General features: G+C 47.6%; 1 long non-coding RNA gene across 1 annotated transcript; it reads left to right on the plus strand.

Moving 5' to 3' along the window:
- The first annotated feature begins 755 nt into the window (after positions 1–755).
- Positions 756–19,436, plus strand: LOC121133840. Its single transcript, XR_005870850.1, has 2 exons — positions 756–1,077; positions 18,768–19,436. It is a non-coding gene; the product is annotated as an uncharacterized LOC121133840 (long non-coding RNA).
- The last annotated feature ends 3,283 nt before the right edge of the window (positions 19,437–22,719 follow it).

Here is a 22,719-nt window from a genome sequence, read left to right on the forward strand (position 1 = left end):
TCTTCCTTCTCTCTTCCTCTTTGTCTAGAATTCTTGCCTAGTTCAATTCTGCCTGACCATTGGCCAAAACAACTTTATCCATGAACCAATAAGAGAACACGGAGCCATGCTATAAAGAGGCCATCCCCCATCAACATGCCTTTCACTCTTTCCCTCTCCCCGCCCCCCAATAATCCTCTTGCACTAACCCTGCTGCACATGGTGGGTTTCCTTAGTGGCATGCCTTGGCAGGGCCCGCAGAAAGGGTACCCACTTTGCCTTTTTTTTAATCCTTTCACAAAGCCCAGGGCTTCACCCCAGCCCACCAGGCGGGGAGTGGAGGTGGGGACATAACACGAAAGAGATGAGATCATGGTGAAGGATATACTCTTGCTTTCCTCTTAATTCTTTTTCTTGCTAGGCTGGCCTCGTCACATCCCTGTGACAATGTTATCCTTTGTTTCTGGGGACATGCCTGACCTTCCTATGGAGCAAAAGATAAAGTCAATTCATTTGCTCTCCCTCGGCTGGCACACAAGCCCACAGGAGACCAGACTCAAGTAGAAGCTTCTCCTGGAAGCATTTAATAAATCCCTCAGGGGCCAAGATGTAATTATCAGGATGGCCTGTACTCGGGAGGAGAATCTAGGTCATGGGGAACCAGATCAAAGAAGGGGGGCCAGAAAGAATAACAGGCCACTTGAAAAAAGCATGAGATATCCTGCCTTTCACACAAGATAACCCTGGCAGGAGACCAATGAACACAAGGAACCAGAGCTGCTAAGGCAGACCTGATGCTGGGAACCGGAAGAAGGCCCCCAGGAGGTGGGGCCTGGCCTCACTGCCATCTGAAGGGAAGATAAATTCTCCACCTAAAGCAGCCATCCTCCTGAGCATCCCCATGTGTAAGCCACCAAGAACAAAAACCTTGAGCAAGAAGAGCTTCAGCAAGGAGCCTATGGCTAAGCGCCCCACAGATGGAAGGGAGAGGGGGAAGGGCAAGGAGGACCACCATCCGAGGCAGAGCACTTGACAGTTGAGAAGGAGGTGCCACCGGATGTTTCAGGCTGACTGGTTTGCAGAAGCTAAAAGGTACAGGTGAGAAGTCCCTTGTGTAATTATCTGGGGGAGTGGTCCAGCCAATCTGGGCCAAAGACCGGCACAGAGGCCTCAGTTAAGGACTTGGTAGGAACAAGCCACCGGAGCCACTAGAGCGTGCACCTTAGATGGTCTGCCTGGCTGTGTGGCAGTAGAATGTCCTCGGACACAGCGCCCGCCCCACTCAAAGGAGAGAGGATGTCGGAGGGAGGGGCCGGGGAGCCAGGCGGGGGAGGTGTGATGGGAGCTTGATTCAGCCCCGGGTTTTGGCAGCTGAAAGGAAAGGGTGGTGGGGGCGTTGAAAAATTGCAAACTTAAAGGAAGTAGAGAGGGAGTTTGAAAGAGTCACGATCAAAGATAAACTGGGGAGAATGGGATCTCCAAGCAGCATGGAAGTCCCCGCAGAGCCCAGAGCATGACTATGAGGTGCAGCCAAAGGACACACTGCCTTTCTCCAGGGATGCTGTTGGCAGCCTCTAGCAGGGGCAGCTTGTCGACGTGCTGATCCAGGTTGGACAGTGACACTGCTAGTCCTGTAGGAGGTTGGGGTGTGAAGATCTCAGTCCTGTCAAGGACATGCTGGAGAGAGCTAGCCTCTCCCGGGAGCCCAGGTTAGGGCAGGCATGGGGACAAGGACATGCTGGAGAGAGCTAGCCTCTCCCAGGAGCCCAGGTTAGGGCAGATATGGGGGCTTCTGGCTATGTCAGGGGATGTGCCCCTCCAATAGGCCTCAGTAAACACACAAGATGCTTGAAAAGAAGATGCTGACAACTTCACACTAACATTGCTAGTGATTTATTTCTTTAACTTTGAGAAATTGTAGTTGGGGCTGGAGAGATGGCTCAGTAAAGTACTTGCCATGTAAACAAGATGTTCTAGTTTTATTTTTGTTGCTGTGATAAAATATGTTGACCAAAAAACTTAGGAGGGCTGGAGAGACGGCTCAGCAGTTAAAGAGCATGGAGTGTTCTTCCAGAGAGCCTGAGTTCAGTTTCTAGCATTCATGTCAAGTCCTTCATAACAGCATGTCGTAACTCCAGCTCCAAGAGAATTGACACCACTGGCCCCTTCGGGCACCTGTACACACACACACACACACACACACACACACACACACACACACACACACCCAGTAAATCTTTACAAAAGAGAAGAAAGGGCTCATTTCCTGATCAGTGAGGAGAAACCAAGGCAGAAGCAGCTAGTTACATCATACCTCCTGCCATGAGCTAAGGAAGAATAAAGGCTGGTTGATTATTCCAGTTAGCTTCCTCTGATTATTCCAGTTAGCTTCCTCCTTTCTTACAGTGTTTAGGACCTGCCTGTCCCCCACCACCCCAGGGAATGGTACTAGCCACAATGGGCTGGGACTTTTGAAATAAGTTAACAATGGAGACATGCCCACAGGCCATCGTGACAAAGGCAGCTAATTCCTCATTACTGTCTTTCCAGGTGGTTCTAGATTGTGTCAGGGGATGTCTGATCAGCCTCAGCAAACACTCAAGATGCTGACAACTTAACCTAGTTAAGTTCTAGCACTTGTGTAAACAGCAAGGCATGGGTCTGGAGAGATGGCTCAGTGGTTAAGAGCACTGACTGCTCTTCCAGAGGACCTGGGCTCAATTCCCAACCCCCACAAGGCAGCTCACAACCACCTGCAACCCATTTCTAGGGAATCCCATGGCCTCTCTGGCCTCATCCAGCTCCAGACACGCATGTGGTTCACAGAAATACATGCAACCAAACACCCACACACATAACATAACAAATAAAAGGAAAATATTTATTTAAACAAAAATGAAGGCTGGAGAGGTGGCTTAGGAGTTGAGAGAACTTACCCTCCTTGCAGAGGACCTGAGTTCAGCTCCCAGAACCCATCTGCTGGCCAGGGGATCTGGCCTCTGAGAGCTCCTAACATGCTTGGTGTATATAAATTTATGCAAATAAATAACATATATAGATTGTTTTGTTTTTCTAGACAGCCTTTCTCTGTGTAGCTCTGGCTGTCCTGAAACTAGCTCTGTAGACCAGGCTGGCCTCAAACTCAGAGATCCACCTGCCTCTGCCTCCTGAGGCTAGGATTAAGGTGTGCACCACCATGTCTGGCTTACTTTTTATTTATTTATTTTTTAATTTTTGGATTTTCAAGATGGGGTTTCTCTGTGTAGCTTTGGAGCCTATCCTGGCACTCCCTCTATAGACCAGGCTGGCCTCGAACTCACAGATATCTGCCTGCCTCTGCCTCCCGGGTACTGGGATTAGAGTGTGCCACCAATGCCCGGCATGTCTGGCTTACAAAATTTAAAAATACATAAGATGGCTATCTCTGGGAGATCCACACCTGAGGTCAACTCTGACTTCTATGTGTGCACATACCTGTGTACACACACAGACAAATAATAAAATTTTATGTGAGCTCGAGGCCAGCCTCTCTATAGAGTGAGTTCTAGGACAGCCAAGACTTGTAGTAAATATATATGCACCATAAAATGTGCTTTTGAGCCTACAGGGTAGCATCAAATGTGTTGAGTTTTTATACAGCTGATACAGCTGACACCACTATCCATCGGCAGAACTTTGCCGTCATCACCAGCTAAACTCTGTAATCCTTGCACATAACTCCCCTAGGCCCTAGTAACCTCTGTTCCACTTTCCACCTCTATGAATTTCCTGACCCCAGAACCTCATGGAAGCCTCATCACACAGCATGTCTTTCTGTTATTGACTTATTTTACTGAGCATGATTTCAAGGTTCATCAGTGGTGTTGTGTGTCATAGGATTTCTTCCAAGTCTGAGGGATACTCCACTGTATGGAAATACCACTATCATTTTTATCTGGTCACCCATGAGTAGATGCTGGAGTTGCTCCCATCTTTTAGTTAGTGTTAATGATACTGCACTGAGTATTGATGTGCAGACATCCGTTCAGCACTTTTGATTCTGTTGTACGGTATATTGAAAAGTAAAAACTGTTATGTAGCCGGGCGGTGGTGGCACACACCTTTAATCCCAGCACTCCGGAGGCAGAAGCAGGCGGATCTCTGTGAGTTCGAGGCCGGGCTGGATCGACAGCCTCCAAAACAATACAGAGAAACCCTGTCTCGTAAAACAAAACAAAAAAAAAAACCTGTTATGTATATTTGTTAAATTTTAAGGGTTTTTATGTGCATGAGTATTCTGCCGGTATGTATGTAAGTGTAATAAGTGCCCTTAGATTTCAGAAAAGGGCATCAGATCCTCTGGAACTGAAATCATGGACAGTTGTGAGCTGCCATGTGGGTGCTGAAAACTGAACTCTGATCCTGTGCAAGAGCATCACGTGCTCTTAACCAATGAGCCATCTCTGCAGCCAATAGTTTTGGGGGAGGGCAGGGTCTCTTTTGTCTCCATGATCACACTCTCTAGGAGAGCTTCTGGTGGATTCTCCTATCTCCAGCTCCCATTTTGCTGCAGGTATGCTGGGATTACAGGTTTTCATGTGAGTTCCTGGGATCACACCCAGGTTGCCCAGCTTATTTGGCAAGGGCTTTGCCTACTTAACCATCTCCCTGACCCTGTGATATATTTTTAAGTGATACACATAAGGGAATTAAAAAAAAAAACAGACTAATGTAGCTTTGACTGGGAATGTGTCCTGCTGGCCAGTGGAATGCTAGATTCAAGGGAAAACTGGATACTATCACCCAACCTGGGAATAGCTTGAGTTCACACATGTCTGTTTCTGGAGCACTAGGCTGGGATTTGGGGACTCCTTTAGGATTCAAGGCTGGGCCTTGAAATTGATTATTTTAATTTGGGGAGCAAAAGAATCCAGGCCAGTGAGATGGCTCATCGGGTAAGAGAATTTGCCGTGCAAACCTGACAGCCTGAATTTGATCCCTGTAACCTATGTAAAAGTGGGAGTAAACAATAAAATCTCCATGAAGTTGTCCTCTGACCTCCTGGTGTATGTGCACACCCCACCCCACCCCATCACATCACAGACACAACACACACAATAATGGTAAAGAAAACTAACAATTTTTAAAGCACAGAGGAGCCCCAGCAGACTCTGGACCAACATACACACACAGCTGTGTGAAACACGCCTTATACAGATAAGAGGGTTTGGTATGGACAAGGATGGAGCTGGCCATTTGTTTTTTCTTGTTTTTTTGTTTTTTTGTTTTTTTTTCGAGACAGGGTTTCCCTGTGGCTTTGGAGGCTGTCCTGGAACTCGATCTGTAGACCAGGCTGGCCTCGAACTCACAGAGATCCGCCTGCCTCTGCCTCCCGAGTGCTGGGATTAAAGGCGTGCACCACCAACGCCCGGCGGGAGCTGGCCATTTGTAAAAATAAAACCAAGCTCTAATGAGGCAGCCACCTTCCTTCTCTGTGCATGTGAATTTAAAAAAGTCCTGGAGCCCCGCAGGCTTCTGCGTCAATCTGTTCTCTCCCATCTCACTCTCTCTCTCTCTCCTCTCCCACTCTTTCTTTTTTCCAGAGACTGGGTCTTATGTGTATCAATGTAGCCTTAGCTGGCTTGTAACTATGTAGAACTTGAAACCCTCCCGTCTCTCCCCCCAAGGGCTGGGGTTACAGCTAGGAACCACCACACCCAGACTCTCCAACATGTCTAAGCTCCCATTTTACCCTCCCCCACGTCCCCTGCCCTGTGTCCTCTTCTGTCGGTGGGGTAGTGTCTTAGTTAGGGTCACTGTTGCTGTGATGAAACACCATGGCCAAAGGGACTTGGGGGGAAAGGGTTTATTTGGCTTATGCACTGCTTGTCACTGTTCATCACTGAAGGAAGTTAGGACAGGAATTCGTGCAGGGCAGGAACCTGGAGGCGGGAGCTGATTGGGAGGCCATGGAGGGTGCTGCCTACTGGTTTGTTCCCCCATGGCCTGCTCAGACTGGTTTTTTTTTTTTTTTTTTTTTTTTTTGGTTTTTCGAGACAGGATTTCTCTGTGGCTTTGTGGCTTTAGATGCTGTCCTGGAACTCACTCTAGACCAGGCTGGTCTCGAACTCACAGAGATCTGCCTGCCTCTGCCTCCCTAGTGCTGGGATTAAAGGCGTGTGCCACCACCGCCGGCTTCAGACTGTCTTATTATAAAAACCCAAGACCACCAGCTCAGGGATGGCATCCACTACAACGGGCTGGGCCCTCCCACATTGATCACTAAGAAAATGTCCTGCAGGGTTACCTACAGCCCAATCTTCTGGAGGCATTTTCTTATTTGAGGTTCCCTCCTCTCAGATGACTTTAGCTCCTGTCAAGTTGACATAAAACCAGCCAGCCAGCATAGGTAGCCCACTCTTTGAGGGTTGGGGACTCCTCCACTATCTGGCATTTCCAGGTAGCTTTAAGCTCCCCAGAAAGAGAAACAGACCAAAACACCACCCTCTGCTTTCCAGGGGTAAAACAAACACATCGCAGATGTTCAAACGGAGTTCCAAGTTCATATTTTACTGGTTTATGAGTCAGAGGTCAGAACTGATTTACGGATACATATCTGACTCATCAGCAAGATACCACCTTAACTACGGTTTACTACGCGTGTTCTGACGAAACACCATATGGCAGAATGATAAGAAGACGTTAATGACGCTGCCCTCATCTGGCGTGACTGGCTACTGCGCTAACTCTGCGCACTGAGCTTCCTGTCCATCATTAATCAGTGATGAGGCGTCTGTGACTGAGACCAACAAGATGCTACTGAGTGAGACAGCCTGGAGTTTATAAGCCCGGAGTTGCCAGAAGACCCAGACAGGTGCACAGCGGGGAGAGCCTGGAAGATGAAATCAGCTGGAGGTGAGATTCAGATGCCGATTTTCAGAAAGACTGATCTAGTGGGGGGAGCAGAACAACACTCAGCGGCTGCCCACGAGGTGCTCACTGTGGCCCCAGACCCATCTGTCTCGGGTCGTGACGGGTCTTCTTTGCCGAGGCAGGACCAGCTCCGCTGAGAGGAGCTGGCAAGGCCGGGTAGTGCTGCGGAGGCGGCGCTGGAGAGTGATTGACAGGAGCAGAGAGAAGGCCTGGGCAGAGGTCAGCACTTGGGAAGGAGAGTGCAGACTGGTTTTGCACTTCAAATGTCACCTGGTGAGTCCCCCGACAACTAGTCACAATGACAATGGTTGCAATGGTCTGTGACCCCGGCAGACTCGGGCCAGGCTTGCAGAGGTCTACAGAGCCAAGCAGAGGCCCCTTCCTGAGAGTTCGGCTTCATACACCGACAGGGACCCAGCCACAGCACCGGAGGATGCTCCAGCCTGGAAGCAGTCTTGCTCACAAGTCCCAGAGCTACATCATGTCCGGGTGACCCCAGTACCATGCTGTTTAGTATACTGGTCAAAAAAAAAAAAAACAAAAAAACAAAAAAAAAACGCTCCTCGCTAGGCTCTAAGGCCGCCTCCTCTGGTGCAGACCAAATCTGTACTTGCAGGCCGCCTGCCTCCCTTCCCAGCCGGTGCGCGGTCAGGACGGCTCAAAAATCCCGCTTTGCTCATGGACCATCTCTGATGGAAGTACTCTTTCAGCGGACTCGTGCCTTGTCTCGTGCTCCTGGCCAACAGAAGCTATTCTCTGTGGGGATGGAGGGAGGCAGACGACATTCGGAAAGTGTCTGAGAGGAGAGGGGAGGTGCGATGACAGCTCATAAATACCAGGTGGAGATGACTGGGCAAGACAGCTCACTGCCAGGAGCACCAACGAAGGCTATTTGAGGAAACACAGTCAGAGAAACTGAGGGCCGTGTGAGGAGTGCCAGCTCCTGAAGCATGAGGAGACCTTGGGAGGGCTTCTTGCGACGGTGTGTGTGTGTGTGTGTGTGTGTGTGTGTGTGCAGAATCTGCTCAGGCGCTGAAACAGGGCTGGTGCCCCAGCGACGGTGGACATAGAAGGTGAATTGTGGCGAGCCCAGGACAATCGTTATTTAAGGAGGGCAAACAGTAGTCTTGATGGACATTTCCCTTTTTATTTTCCTTTATTTAAAATAGGATCTCATCTAGCCCACACTGGCCTCCAACTTGCTATGTAGCGGGGGGCCTCCTTAGGATTACAAGGGTGAGCACCACACTCAGTTTCTATGGTGCTGGGGACCTAACCCAGGGCTTTGCGAATGCTGACTATGTTAGTTACCGTCACTGGGCTAAAATACCCTGGTAACTTAAAAAGAGAAAGTAGGGAGGGGCTGGAGAGATGGCTCAGGGGTTAAGAGCACTGCCTGCTCTTCCAGAGGTCCTGAGTTCAATTCCCAGCACCCACATGGTGCCTCACAACTGTCTGTAACTCCAGTTCCGGGGGATCTGACACCTTCACATAGACACACATGCAGGCAAAACACCAGATGCACACAAAAATAAATAAATCTTTAAAAAAAAGGAAAAGAGAAAGGGGATATTTCGGCTTACCTTTCAAGGGACAGTCCACAGGGCACCGAGTCCTGGTGGAGAAGCTGATCAAGTCGCAGAGGGCGGTCCCTAGCTTCTTTTTAAGTAGCACAGAGGCCCAGCCTAGAGAAAGGTGCCACCCTTCCATTAGTCTAACCAGGATAATCCCTCACAGGCATGCACAGACGCCAGCCTAAATAATCCCTCACCGGTGTGCCCAGAGCCTTGTCTCCCAGTGACTCCCAGCAAGGATTTGTTAATATAACTCATCAAGTTAGGAAAGCGCTCTGCCCGAGACCTGCTTCCAGGCCTATTTTCCTAATCTGCTGTCTCTTAGGAGAGGTAATTAAGCTAAACAAGAAGTCTGACTTGCAGATAAAAAAATGTAAAATCACAAGGCTCTGAAGTGAAACATCATATCTTGTCTACTTTGAAGGCTGTTGAAGCCATGGCTTTTCCTTTTCTTTTTTGTTTGTTTATTTGTTTTGTTTTTCCATACAGGATTTCTCTGAGTAGCCCTGGCTGTCCTGGGACTTGATTTCTAGACCAGGCTGGCCTTAAACTCACAGTGATCCACCTGCCTCTACCTCCCGAGTGCTAGGATTAAACGCATGTGCCACCACTGGTACATGGTACGTATTTTGTTTGTTTGTTTGTTTGTTTCAAGACAGGGTTTCTTTATGGAGCTTTGTTGATCAGCCTGGCCTCGAACTCAGAGATCCGCCTGCCTCTGCCTCCCTTGTGCTAGGATTAAAGGCCTGCGCCAACTCTTTTTTTTTTTTTTTTTTTTTTTTTTTTTTGCTTTGGTTTGGTTTGGTTTTTCGAGACAGGATTTCTCTGTGGCTTTGGAGGCTGTCCTGGAACCCGCTCTGTAGACCAGACTGGCCTCGAACTCACAGAGATATGCCTGCCTCTGCCTCCCGAGTGCTGGGATCAAAGGCGTGTGCCACCAACACCTGGCTCTCTGCTACTCTTGTAAGGAAACATTTACCTGGGGCTGGCTTACATTTCAGAGCTTTAGTCCGTTGTCATCTTGGTGGGAAACACAGCAGTGTGCATGAAGACAGTGCTGGAGAAGTTATACATCCAGATCAGCAGGCAGCAGGAAGAAAGCTGGCTTGAGCATCTGAGATCGCAAAGCCTGCTCCCACACACTTCTTCCAGCATGGCCACACCTATTCCAACAAAACCACACCTCCTAATAGCGCTACCCACCATGGGCCAGCAATTCTAACACATGAGTTTATCTGGGCCATTCCTATTCAAACCACCACAGCCTCTGTTTCAAAGGATAAGCTGGGAAGCAGGAGAAGACATCCAGTGTCAACTTCTACAGACACATACACACACCCAGGAGCCAGGTGAGGGGACGCACATAATCTCAGTCCTTGAAGCTTAGAGGATTTTGAGTTTGAAGCCAAGGTAAAGGTGCTAGGATACAGCCGAGTTACAACGGAAAGGCTTGGATTCAAGCCTGTGGTGGTTTGAAAGAAAAGAGGGGCACCATTGGGAGGTGTGGCCTTGCTGAAGTGGGTGGGGCCTTGTTGAGGAAGTATGTCACTATGGAGGCAGGCTTTGAGGTCTCATATATACTCAAGCCAGGCCCAGTGAGACAGACCTCTTCCTGTTGCCTGCAAGTTATAGAACTCTCAGCTACCTCTCCAGCACCATGTCTGTCTGCACGCTGCCTTGCTTTCTGCCATGATGATAATGACTGAGCCTTTGAAAATGTAAACCACCCCAATTAAATGCTCTTCCTTTATAAGAACTGCTGTGGTTATGGTGTCTCTTCACAGCAATAGAAACCCTAACCAAAATAAATCTCCAAAGAGAAGGGAAACAAACCAAGAAAGGGCAGGGAATCTAAAACCAAAGTAATCATAAGGAAGGAAAGGAGGAAGGAAGATGAGAGTGTAGGCCAAGGACATAGAAAACAGAAAGAGCATATAGAAAAACAGAGGCCAGGCAGTGGGGGCGCATGTCTTTAATCCCAGCACTCAGAAGGCAGAGGCAGCAAGATCATTGTGAGATCGAGACCAGCCTGGTCTACAGATCGAGTTACAGGACAGGCTTCAAAGCTACAATAGAGAGAGAGAGAAAAAAAAATACCAGAGACCACCAATGGAGGCAAAAGCTGGTCTTTAGAAGAGAAACAAGACAGAAACTTCTAGCTAGCCTTACCAAGAGAAAAATGACTTCATTGCTAACATCAAAAGCAAAAGAGGACACATGACTACCAACTTTCTGGAAATAGAATCACAGAATATCTTGAGCAACTGTGTGCCAACAAATTAGGTAACAAAAACTGAAATGGACAGATTCTCAGAAAGATGAAAACTGCCAACATTGACTCAAAAGAACTGAAAACCTGAATAGACCAGCAAGGATACAGAGATTTTGTTAGAAGCAAATAAAAGCCCCCAGGGCACAGGGCTTGCCTAATGTGCACAAGGTCCCCAAATCCAGTCCCCTAACAAGACCACAGAGGAAAGTCTAAGCTCCAGTGGCCTTCTTGGTGGCTGACCAAACATCTCAGGAAGCATTAAAGGGCTGCAGAGACGGCTCTCAAAGGTGACCCAGGTTCCCTTTAACTCCAGCCTCAGGGGAGCCAACACCCTCCTCAGACTTCCACAGTCACCTGCACTCCTGTGCTCCTGTCCACACAGAGACCCACACTACACACATAATCTAAAACATAAAACAGAGTCTTTGAAGAATAATTACCAATCCTTCACAAGTTTCTCCAGAAGGGATTTGATAGGTGACAATTTCCTAATTCACCTGGAAGCTAATATTATACTGATACCAAAACCAAAGTATAAACTGGGCATTGTGGTGTGCACCGTAATTCCCAGCACTTAGGAGGCCAAGGTGGGGTTATGAATTCAGTACTAGCCTGGCTACATAACAAGTCCATGACCCCTCACCTTGATGGACTGTTTAGATACCCACCCATTATTTACCCCCATTTCTTCCCTAACAAGCAGAGCCCCAGTTTTGCTCATGGGTCTCTTTGCCAGAGCAGTCAACACTTCATCACCCCATCTGTATGCACCTCCAGCAAGCCACATGGTTAATGGCGGCATACAGACTTCCTCCTACACTGCAGAAATCCTGATTGGTCCTGAGCCACCCAGAAATCCACTCCTCTTGCCAGTGGATGCCGTAGGGATGGGCCAGGGAGGAAGGCTCTGCTGGAGAGCTGGGAGTGGTTCTCTTCCTTCACAGAAGGCACAGTGTCCTCCAAACCTGCACCCTGTGAAGCATCAGTGCTGAGTGGCCCAATGAGCAGGAGAGCATCTGGATCCATGTTGGTCAGCAGCCCGGCGGGAAAGCTTTAGAGCTGAGGGAAGATGGTGTCTTGGCCAGGGTGATGAGAATGAAGAGTGAGAAGTTGCTAGGACAGTGTAAAGATGGCATTTTGTTTAGCATACGTTTTTTAAACTATTTATTCTATTTTATATGTGCACGTGTATGAGCACCACAGAGGTCAGAGGTAATAGGTTTTCCTGCCCCCCACACACACACCATAATGTAAGTCTCTCTGTTGATGCAGTAAGCCAGATCAAGTTGAATTGAAAAAGTTTAAGAACAGGTTTATTGAGAGCAACTCCAGGGCGGGTTCTCTGGTTCCAGAGATCAAGGCCAGAGAAGTGGCGCCCCAAACTAAACCAGGGAGATTTTATAGGTTGTAGGTGAAGGGTGATGACACGCCTGCCACAAGCTGGATTTGTGCACAAATATGGTCAAAAGCTGAGCCCTTAGGTGGGACTCCAGAGCAGCTGGCAACGCCACAGGAGGAACCAGCAATAGCCACCAAGAATTCTGACGGGGCTTTTTGGTTCCTTTCCTTTGTTAGGGGACTCTGTGAGCAGGCAGGGTTTGGAGGGACAGAGAAAGATGGGGCTTTCTGGACCATGCAGGAACCAGCCAGAGGCTCCAACCAGACAAAAAGAAGTGTCAGATCCCCTGGGACTACAGTTACAGATGGTTATGAGCTGCCACACGGGTGCTGTGAACCAAACCACAGTCCTCTAAAAGAGCAACTGGTGCCCTTAACAGCTGAGCCATCTCTCTGGCCCCTATTATATATTTTAAAGACAGTGCTGCAAAATATATATAGGGAAAACTCTCATCAACACTAAAAGATAAAATAAAAATATAGTGCCAAAAAGATATGAAGGCTGTGTTGGGAGATGTCATTCTGTCATGTCTGCTGCGCGGCCTGTGTCCGAGAACGTGCGGAGGGTGTCGGGTATTGAAAACACAGAGACTCGTTCAATGATATAAAGAAAACTTTAAACAGGCTCCAAAAAGGTTCAAGAAAAACTTCCTAAGAAAGGCTCCCACCAGAGAAGCTTCTGCTCTCTCCTCTACCCTGGCTGGTTCTGCTCTGCCACCAGAGGTGGATGTGTGTGGGTTTTTGAAGGTGCGGTTAGTCTCTGGACAAGGTCGAGGTCAGGGCGGTTTCCGTGGGAAGGCCTTTCCCAGGAACTTATTGTATCATTTTTAGTAAACAGGTTTTTACTAAACATTGTCTTACAGCTGCCTACTCCCAGGCAGAAGGGGAAGTGGCCAGGAACTTATTGTATCGTTTTTAGTAAACATGTTTTTACTAAACATTGTCTTATAGCTGCCTACTCCCAGGCAGAAGGGGAAGTGGGTCTCTGCTCAAGGTCTGGTGTTCCCACAATTCACCCCTTTTTATTTTCAAATGAGGCACTCCTGGCTTAGGTCAAGTAGGGTCACCCTCCCTTTCCCGTCTTTGGGGGACCTTGAACCCCTGTTTTAGGTGGGAGGGTCTTCCCCACAGGTTGCCCGTCATCGGAGATACCCCAACCTTAAATCATCTGTAACCAACCTTCATGGCTATCGGGATTGCCATGGGCTAAGCTAAGCAATACTTGGTTACGGATCTCTTGTCTCTGGAACAAGGCACGTTTGAGCTTGGCATAAAGCCAGAATGCCTACCGCCACTGCCACCATTTCCAGGACCCCCATTGACATAGCGCCTCTCTATCACCATACCCATCACCAGATCTGGGCCATAACATTCTACCAGCCTTCATCTGTTACAAGGGTAACCCGCATGTGATTTACATTTACAATTTGATAAAGTTTCCAATCGTTTCAAGATCTGCTCAGGAAAGCATTTAGAAAGTGCACTTGCACAGATACATTAGGTATAATCATTGATGTTACACATGTAGCATTACGAAAAATATGAACAATAGTTGTCGCATTAGGACAAGTTGCATTTCTCCAGAAAAATACACTGGCCTAGTCGTGATTCCAGAAACAGGAACCATCAAGTGACCATGTCCTGTTCAAATACTGAAAAGAGGCTTTTGCCACTCATAGGATTTACTAAACATTGTCTTACAGCTGCCTACTCCCAGGCAGAAGGGGAAGTGGCCAGGAACTTATTGTATCGTTTTTAGTAAACATGTTTTTACTAAACATTGTCTTATAGCTGCCTACTCCCAGGCAGAAGGGGAAGTGGGTCTCTGCTCAAGGTCTGGTGTTCCCACATCATTCTGTAAAAAATGTGTCTAATTGGTTTGAATAAAGCACTAGGGAAGCAAGATAGGTGGGACTAGGAGTCGAGGAGGATTCTGGGAAAGAGAGACACAGACAGTCACGATGTAGCCTCCAGAGGAGTAAGAGGTCCAGACCCTTTCTCCGGTAAGAGAAATACTTAGATTAACAATTATGGGTTAAATACTTAAGTCAGAGATAGCCAGTAAGAAACCAAGCAAATGGCCAACAGCTTCATAATTATTATTATTTTTGTTTGTTTTTACGAGACAGGGTTTCTCAGTATTATTTTGGAGACTGTTGGTCCAGTCTGGCCTCGAACTCACAGAGATCCATCTGCCTCTGCCTCCCAAGTGCTGGGATTAAAGGCATGTGTCACCACCGCCCGGCTCAGCTTCATAATTAATATAGTGTCCTGTGAGTTATTTGGGGACTGCAACTGTGGCAGGGCCCAGGCGGCTGGCAAGGAAAAAACTGTACAAGGCTGGATGCGGGGTGGGCAGCAAGATCAAGGCAGCAATCACTCAAATGTGTTTGGCTTGAGCACCTGGAAGCATCGGTAGGTATTTGCTAAGGTGGGGAGCAGGAATTCAGCTCTGACAGATTAGTGTGATATGCCCCCTCAAAGCCAAAGGACCCAACAGGCAGTTAGATGTGTTTAAGGACAGAGGAGAGGGCCACTCAAGGGACAAACTGGAGAGTTCCCAGCATGTAGGCAGTATTAAAGTCATAAATGATGTCCCCACCTGTAAGAGTGGAAGAGAAAGAAGGGACTGTTAGGGCTGAGCTCCAGGGTATCTGCCATGGCTGAGAAGGAGTTTTGTATTGATAAGCAAACCCATCACTCAGAAAAATATATTTTAAAAATCTATAATAAGATAATATCTAAGTTTTAATTAAGTAATATTCAGAATAAAGATTTTAAAGTCCAATTTGCTATATATCAGGTCTCTGTGTATATTATCCAATCTAATTCTTACTGAATCTAACTAGCAATTTAGAAGCACCAGTTAAGTGATTGCAAAGTATCATTACACAAATTGAAATAAAAATAAAATCTGGCTTAAGTAGGGCTGTGGGAAGAGGTGCCCTTCAAGGGCTGGTGTCTGTGAGCTGGAGGGGGTTCTGGAGAAAACAGACAAAACCCTCAGCGTTGTTTGATCTGGTCTGTGGAGACGGTAACTGTCCCACGTGTTGGTTGAAAAGCTGGAGGTCGCCCAGGACCTTGTGAAGCTGCATAATCTGTGAACATTCGGGATGGCCACTTAACCACTGAGAATGGCAAGAATGCGGACTGTTGATACAGGCAGTCAGGTTTGTCCTCATGAGGTCGGTTGCTTCCTTTTGAGGGTAGAATTTCAGCCAATTAGTTTCAGTAAAGGGAAATTTGCTATAAAAACAGAGGAATCTTGTGGCTCCAAAGACAGCAAATAGACCCAAAACCCTAGAAGGCTTGAGACACGGAACTGGGCAGTCCCCCGGAGGGCCGTGCCTATGCTGACAGCCATCTTACGCCTCTCTGTACGTCTGCTTTGCTTTGATACTGTTGGATCAGCAGCCTCTGTGCTACAGGGGCTTGTGGCCGCCTGCAGTCCACAGGGCTCTCTAGTTTAAGGGATGTAGCGGATGAGTCCTATTCAGAGGAGAGCTGATGGAGTGCTGGTATCAGGCAGGGCAGTGGATCTAGAGAAAAGGTTCAGCCTGAAGGAGGAAATGCCTTAAGGATTTATAGACAGTTAATGGTTGATGGGGGAGGGAGGGGCATTCTTCATTTTGGTGTAGCTATTGGTAAGATGCCCATGTCTCTGTAGATTATTCTTCACAAAGGCTCTCACACACAGACATAGACACACACACACACACACACACACACACACAGAGAGAGAGATGATAGGAAGAGGAACAGCATTAATGGAAATAGGAGGGGAACAAGAAGGGCAGTGGGGAAAATAGGCTCAAAACACATCATCCATGCATGAACATGTCATAATAAAACAAACCCACTATTATATGTCATTAAGATACGCACATCGAAAACATTCTACTGGGCTGCAGAGATGGCCCAGTGGTTAATGGCACTGGCTGCTCTTCCAAAGGACCCACGTGGCAGCTCAGGACTGTCTGTAAGTCCAGTTTCAGGTGATTTGACACCCTCATACAGACATTCACACAGGCAAACCCCCTAAGTTTGGTAAGTCATAGTGCATTAAAAAAATAAATCTTAAGCATTCTACCAAAAGGTATCAGAAAGCAAACAGCATGCTTTAACCCATTTCTGTCTTGTGAAAGACACATTAACAAAGCCAAAAAGGTGAATACCACCACCAAAATAGACATTTTTCAGGTGCCTTTGTTTCTACTGTAAAACTCCTTGTATTCAGCTAGGTGGTGATGGCACACATCTTTAATCCAGCAGAGGCAGAGGCAGGTGAATCTCTGAGTTCAAAACCAGCCTGGTCTACAGAGTGAGTTCCAGGAAAGCCAGAGGTATGCAGAAAAACCAAAAACCAAAAAATAACACCCTGTATTGTTAATTTTTAAAGCAGTTTATGTATGCTTATTTGACGTGCATTGGTGTTTTGCCTGCATGTATGTCTGTGTGAGTGAGGGTGACAGATCTCGGAGTTACAGCTGTGAGCTGCCATGTGGCTTCTGGGAACTGAACCCAGGTCCTCTGGAAGCACAGTCAGTACTCTTAACCTCTGAGCCATCTCTCCAGCCCCTGTATTCTTAGTTTTTAAAAGGCATCTCAGGGTAGTCAGTGAGTGGTTTTCCCCGAAATATAGAGAAAAATGTCTAAGTGCCACTGGGTTGCATAGGAACAAGGACTCAGACTCAGGTGGAAAAGCCCCGAGGACAAATGAAGACTGATGGGCAGCTTGTTTGTGGCTGCAATCCCATGTTGTCGGGAAATGGTCCTTCCCGGGAAAGTACTAATTTCTGGTTTGCATAGAACCTTGACCATGACAGTCTTTCTCCATGAAACTTAATGATGTCTCTTAGAGGATCCATTGAGAGGCAGGGAGTTGGAGAAGGTGACGAATGGTACAGTGTTGTAGGCTACTAACCTGTGCGTCTCCTTCTGCATGGAGCATGTGTCCTATTTCGTTTGTGAAGAAGTTGCCAAGCCTCTCTCAAAGCCCACACTACATAGTATACCCTCCATGAACCACCTCTAATCAGAGTGAATATTGCATTCCTCCATAGTATACCCTCCATGAACCACCTCTAATCAGAGTGAATACTGCATTCCTCTTAAGTGTTTGGTCCACCTACTGTGGAGTTTGTGTCGTGTGTACACATATCATGTGCACATGTGTGTCGTGTGTACACATGTGTCCATGTGTACACATGTGTGTGCATGTGGGGGCCAAAGATGTTGAGTGCCTTCCTCAATCACTTGCCGTCTTATTTTCTCAAGATATAAAAAGTTTTAATCATGTGTATGTGTGTATCAGCCATGTGTGTATGGGTACCCTCAGAAACCAGAGGTGGTAGATTCCCTGGAGCTGGGGATTGAACTAAGAGATGCTGAACTGCCTGGCATGGGGACTGAACCGTATTTCCAGGCCCACTTCACTTTTTTTTTTTTTTTTTTTGGTTTTTACGAGACAGGGTTTCTCTGTATTGTTTTTGAGGCTGTCGGTTGTTGGTCCAGCCCTGCCTCGAACTCACAGAGATCCGCCTGCCTCTGCCTCCCGAGTGCTGGGATTAAAGGCGTGCGCCACCACCGCCCGGCCCACTTCACTTTTTTGAGACATCATTTCTCACTGAACCTGGAACTCATTGATTCTGATATTCTTGCTGGCTAGTGAGCTCCATGGATGCCCCTGTCTCCATCTGCCCTGGCATTATAGGCTTATTTACATGAGTGCTATGGACTGAACTCAGGTGCTCATATCCACGTAGCAAGTACGTTACTGATGTAGCCATCTCCCTGGCCTTTCACTATACAATTTTATATGCGGTGCCACAGATAATCATGGACAGATCTGTCTTTCCCATGGGTGAGGGGATATGTTGTCTTTGGCCCCTGGTGTCCATACAGTGCCTACCAAGTTGTAGATGTGAAATAGATACTTAGTGACTGGTTAAACTTGCTTGTTTATTTGCTGATTTGTTCCTTATTGATAGTGAGGGAAGAAATATCAGGACTTCCCTGTGAGGTCTGCCCACCCCAGACTAGCAGCGGCAGTTTCCTGTTTAGCAGTGACACAGGGAGATGGAAGAAGGCTCAGTTTATGACTCCTGAGAAGAGACTTAAGGGGGCACAGGAGGAGGAGCAATCGGATGGGAGGAGCGCATCCCTGAAGCTCCACGACCTCTCCCTAAATAGTGTCTACGTATTTGCTGGCTTCCCACATGTGGACCTCCACTGCATCATGTAAAGGCTTTGGGACCAGAATTGGAAGGAATCATACCTTCCTACTGTATGATGAAAAACATACATGTTACTGTGTGTGGTAGTACACGCCTTTAATCCCAGCACTTCGGAGACACAGGCAGATCTCTGGGTTCAAGGCCAACCTAGTCTACAATGTGAGTTCCAGGACAGCCAGGGCTGCATAGAGAAACCCTGTCTCAAAAGAAAAAAAGAAAGAAAAGAAGAAAGGGAGGGGAGAGAGGGAGGGAGGGAGGGAGGGAGGGAGGGAGGGAGGGAGGGGAGAGAGGGAGGGAAGAAGAAAAAAGAAACACATATATACCAGCTCCTGTCACTGCTGTAACACACCACCAGCAGAACCTGGCTTCAGTTAACACGAGGTTATTCTCTTGCAGGTCTGGAGGTCGGGAATCTAGAAGACATTTTAGAGGGCAAAGGTCAAGGTAGTACCGGGGTAGCTTCTGCTGGAGGCTCTGAGGAGAGAGCGCAGCATCCTCCCGGCTTCTGGAGTCCTCCTTAGTCCTTGGCTTGCCCCGACACCAGACTGGAGGAGCGATGCACTCGATTCTCCTGCCTGCAGCTGGAGTGGATTCTGTCTCATCTTGCTCAACCCTGTGATAAATGCTGTATGCTTTGTCTCTGCCTGTTCTGACCAGGCCAGTCCCATCCTGCCTGCTATTCATCCTGTGTTCCTGCTACCACACTGGCTTGGCACAGCTTAGGGGCTGTTGGCTCCACACCAGGTCCTCTTCCTCTGCCCCTTCCAAGCCCACACCATAGAGAATGTGATCTCTTCACTCAAAATCTTCCAGGAACTAGACACACGAGGTGCCTGCTCTCAAGGTACTGAGCTTGGGATTGGCCCTCCTAGCTCCATTCTGGAATCGGAGTGTAAAAGTCAGCACAGCAACCTTGTGTGTGCCTCCGTAAAGCAACTCTGTGATTTGAACGTCATGGGGCCTCAGTTTCCCATTTGTGCCAAGTAGTTGATACTGTAAAGCCCCACCATGACAGTCTTGTAAAATGCAAGGATATGTTGCCAAAAAATTAACATGTGAGTCAGGCATGGTGGCGCACGCCTTTCATCCCAGCACTTGGAAGGTAGAGGAAGGCAGACCTCTGAGTTGGAGGCCAGCCTGATCTACATGGGGAGTTCCAGGACAGCCAGGGCTAAACAGTGATACCCTGTCTCTAAAAAAAGAAAAGGGCCAGGCAGTGGTGGCACACACCACTCAGCACTCCGAGGCAGAAGCAAGTGGATCTCTGTGAGTTCAAGGCCAGCCTGTTCTACACAGCTAGTTCCAGGAAGGCCAGGGCTACACAAAGAAACCCTGTATTGAAAATTAAAAAAAAAAGAAGGAAGGAAGGGAGAGAAGGATGAGGAGGGGAAGGAAGGAAGAAAGGAAGGAAGGAAGGGAGGGAGGGAGGGAGGGAGGGAGGGAGGGAGGAAGGAAGGAAGGAAGGAAGGGAGGAAGGACGGAAAATCAACATGACTTGGATTTCCAGGGTGTCTGACTATATGAGTCAAGCACTTGTCTGCCTCATTTGTGGTTTGATGCCTCCTGGGCAAGTTTAAATACTGATGGGGACAAGTACAAGCTCTGCAGGTGGCTGAGGTGTGCAGAACAGCAGTGCTAATCCCAAGAACCTCCTAACTGGCTGGTACCTGCTCCACTGTTCAGATCTAGAGAAATCTGGCATCCTCCGAATTTTCCTAGAGGGAACTGAGTCTCGGGTCAGTAGATACTTCAGCTCACGCCTAAGAAGCTAAGAAAAGGATCCTGGCCTGGCAGTTCACACACAGTCTCAGAATTTGGGAAGCTGACATGGAAGAATCGCCCACAACTTCAAGGCCAGCTGTATAGTGGCTTCTAGGCTAGCCTGGGTTATAGAGTGCTGGGAGGTGAAAAAGAAACTGACCTATAATCCTAGCACTCCGAGGGGTGGGCGGGGCATCAAGAGTCAAGGTCATCCTCAACTACACAATAAGTTTGAACCCAATCTGGGTTAAATGGGACTCTTCAAAAAAAAATTAAACGAGTTGGAGAGATGGCTCAGTAGTTAAGAGTACTCACCATGTGTGGTGGGTAGTCTTGGCTGTCACCTCACTACATCTGGAATTCACTGAAACCCAAGCAGCTGGTCTCACCTGTGAGGGAGTTTTCTTGGTTGTATTATATGAGGTGGGAGACCCACCCTAAAACCTGGGTCATTTGAAGTCAGAAGACATACACTGAACATGAAGCCTAGCCTATAAGCCACTTGAATGCATCCCATCTGTATCTAAGTCTATATGTTCATCATTTTATCCCTTAGAGAACGTGTCTGTTCTTGAGGACCCCAGTCTGGTTCCCGGCGCCCATGCCCTACAGCTCACAACTGTGCCACCCCAGCTCCAATAAATCTAGCACCCTCTACTCTCCAGGCAGCAACGGGAATGTGTTGCACACAGAAACACACGCACATACAAAGGAAGAAATTGTTGTTGTTGTTTTTAATCTATAAAAACAACAATTTGGGATGAGGACAGGAACTGGCGGCAGGGGGGAGGGGGCAGTTAGCAAGACATCAGAGAACAGCAGCAGTTTGGAAACGTCAGCTGGGTGTGGTAGTGCTCACCAATAACCCCAGCTCTTGAGGGTGTAGAGGCAGGACGACCAGGAGATAAGGTCTCCCTGGCCGCAAAGCGAGTTCAAGATCAGCATAGGCTATGAGACCCACAGAAGCTGAAGGGAAGGAAAAAGAAGGAAACATCGTGGTACCTGATCTACAGTAGTCTGACGATTGGTGGTGATCATTCCACAGATGTTTGCAAATGGTCACCCTCAGGCAATAGGCTGATAACATGACTACAGAGACAGACAAAATGCACATTGTTCTTGCCTTCTGAAGCCCACTTCTTTAGTAAAAATGCAGCCTAGAGAAGTGCCTGGTGGTGAAACGTTAAGGCGTGGCTTTTTCGGAACTATCACCTTCCCCGAGACACTTAAGATGACACAATCCGATGAGTGTATTTTGGAGCGTGGTATTACACCCTGTCTCTAGACCAGTCATTTTCATAGGTGCCAGTGCTACTCCTCAAGGGACATTTGGTAAAGCGTGGTGACGTTTTTCGTTGTCAGCTTGGCTGTGTATCCACCACTGGTGCCTACTGAGTTACGATCAGGGAGGCTCTAAGAATCTTAGAACACACAGGACAGCGCCCCAGATTTCAGCAATATTCAGGCTTAGAAACTTAGTCTACAACAGTGCTTCTCAGTCTTCCTAAGGCTGCCACCCTTTAATGCAGTTTCTCGTGTTGTGGTGATCCCAACCATAAACTTACTTTCACTGCTACTTCATAACTGTAATTCTGCTACTGTTATGAATCTGTTTTCTGATGGTCTTAGGTGACCCCAGTGAAAAGGTCATTCAACCCCAAAGGGGTCGTGACCCACAGGTTGAGCGCACCACTGTTCTAGAAGGAAACTTCTGAGTCTTTAGTCACTTGTTTCAAGCTGTACCCAAACAGAAACACATTTGAAGTCTTCATAACCTGGCCCTCTGTATTCCATTACTGAGGAGAGTGGCTTGGGCAAGGAAACTGCCTTCTCAGAAGACTGAGAGGCCACCTGACAGTACCAACCCAGCACAGTGCTGTTGTGCAGTGCTCTGCATTCTGACGTCATTCATTGGTGACGGTTATATTTGGCTGATTCCCCCACCCCAGGGGCATCACTGGAGACCCAGTCCAGAGCCTTGTATTTGGAAGGGGTTAATTGTCTTATATAAACAGATTATTCAGACACAGTGCCCCAGAAAAAGACCATGTCCAATTTATCCTTAGAAAACTCTACCGAGATATGCAAATGAGTCAAATCATACATAGGTCACTGGATCCAAGTTTTCAGTTCATTTGTTTGTTTTCTCTTTTTTAAAAGTGTGCTGGAACAGAAATTATCCAATTTGGTCTTTTGGTCTTTGGGGGGCCCAGGCTTCCAAAGTGACTGGTTTTGATTGTTGCTCTTCTCACGTACATACAGAAAACAATCAGATTTGGACAAAATTGAGGACGGGAAAGAGTAAGATTAAATAAAATAAGGCCAGAGTTGGGGTAGCGGCAAGAGAGGGGGTGAGCTGGAGCAAGAGACAGAACGAACATACTGATAGGATGTAAGGGAAGATTATTAAATCTACTCTGAAAAGAAAAAGGGGGATAACAGAAAAAGGACAAAAAGGTACACTATCTACTCTTTTTGTTGTTGTTGTTGCTTTGTTTTTCTGAGACAGGGTTTCTCTGTGCAGATTTGAATCCTGTCCTGGTACCAGGCTGGCCTCGAACTTACAAAGATCTGCCTGCCTCTGCCT

The sequence above is a fragment of the Mesocricetus auratus genome, unplaced genomic scaffold, assembly GCF_017639785.1.
Source record: "Mesocricetus auratus isolate SY011 unplaced genomic scaffold, BCM_Maur_2.0 Super-Scaffold_100024, whole genome shotgun sequence".
In the NCBI taxonomy this organism is placed as follows: Eukaryota; Metazoa; Chordata; class Mammalia; order Rodentia; family Cricetidae; genus Mesocricetus; species Mesocricetus auratus.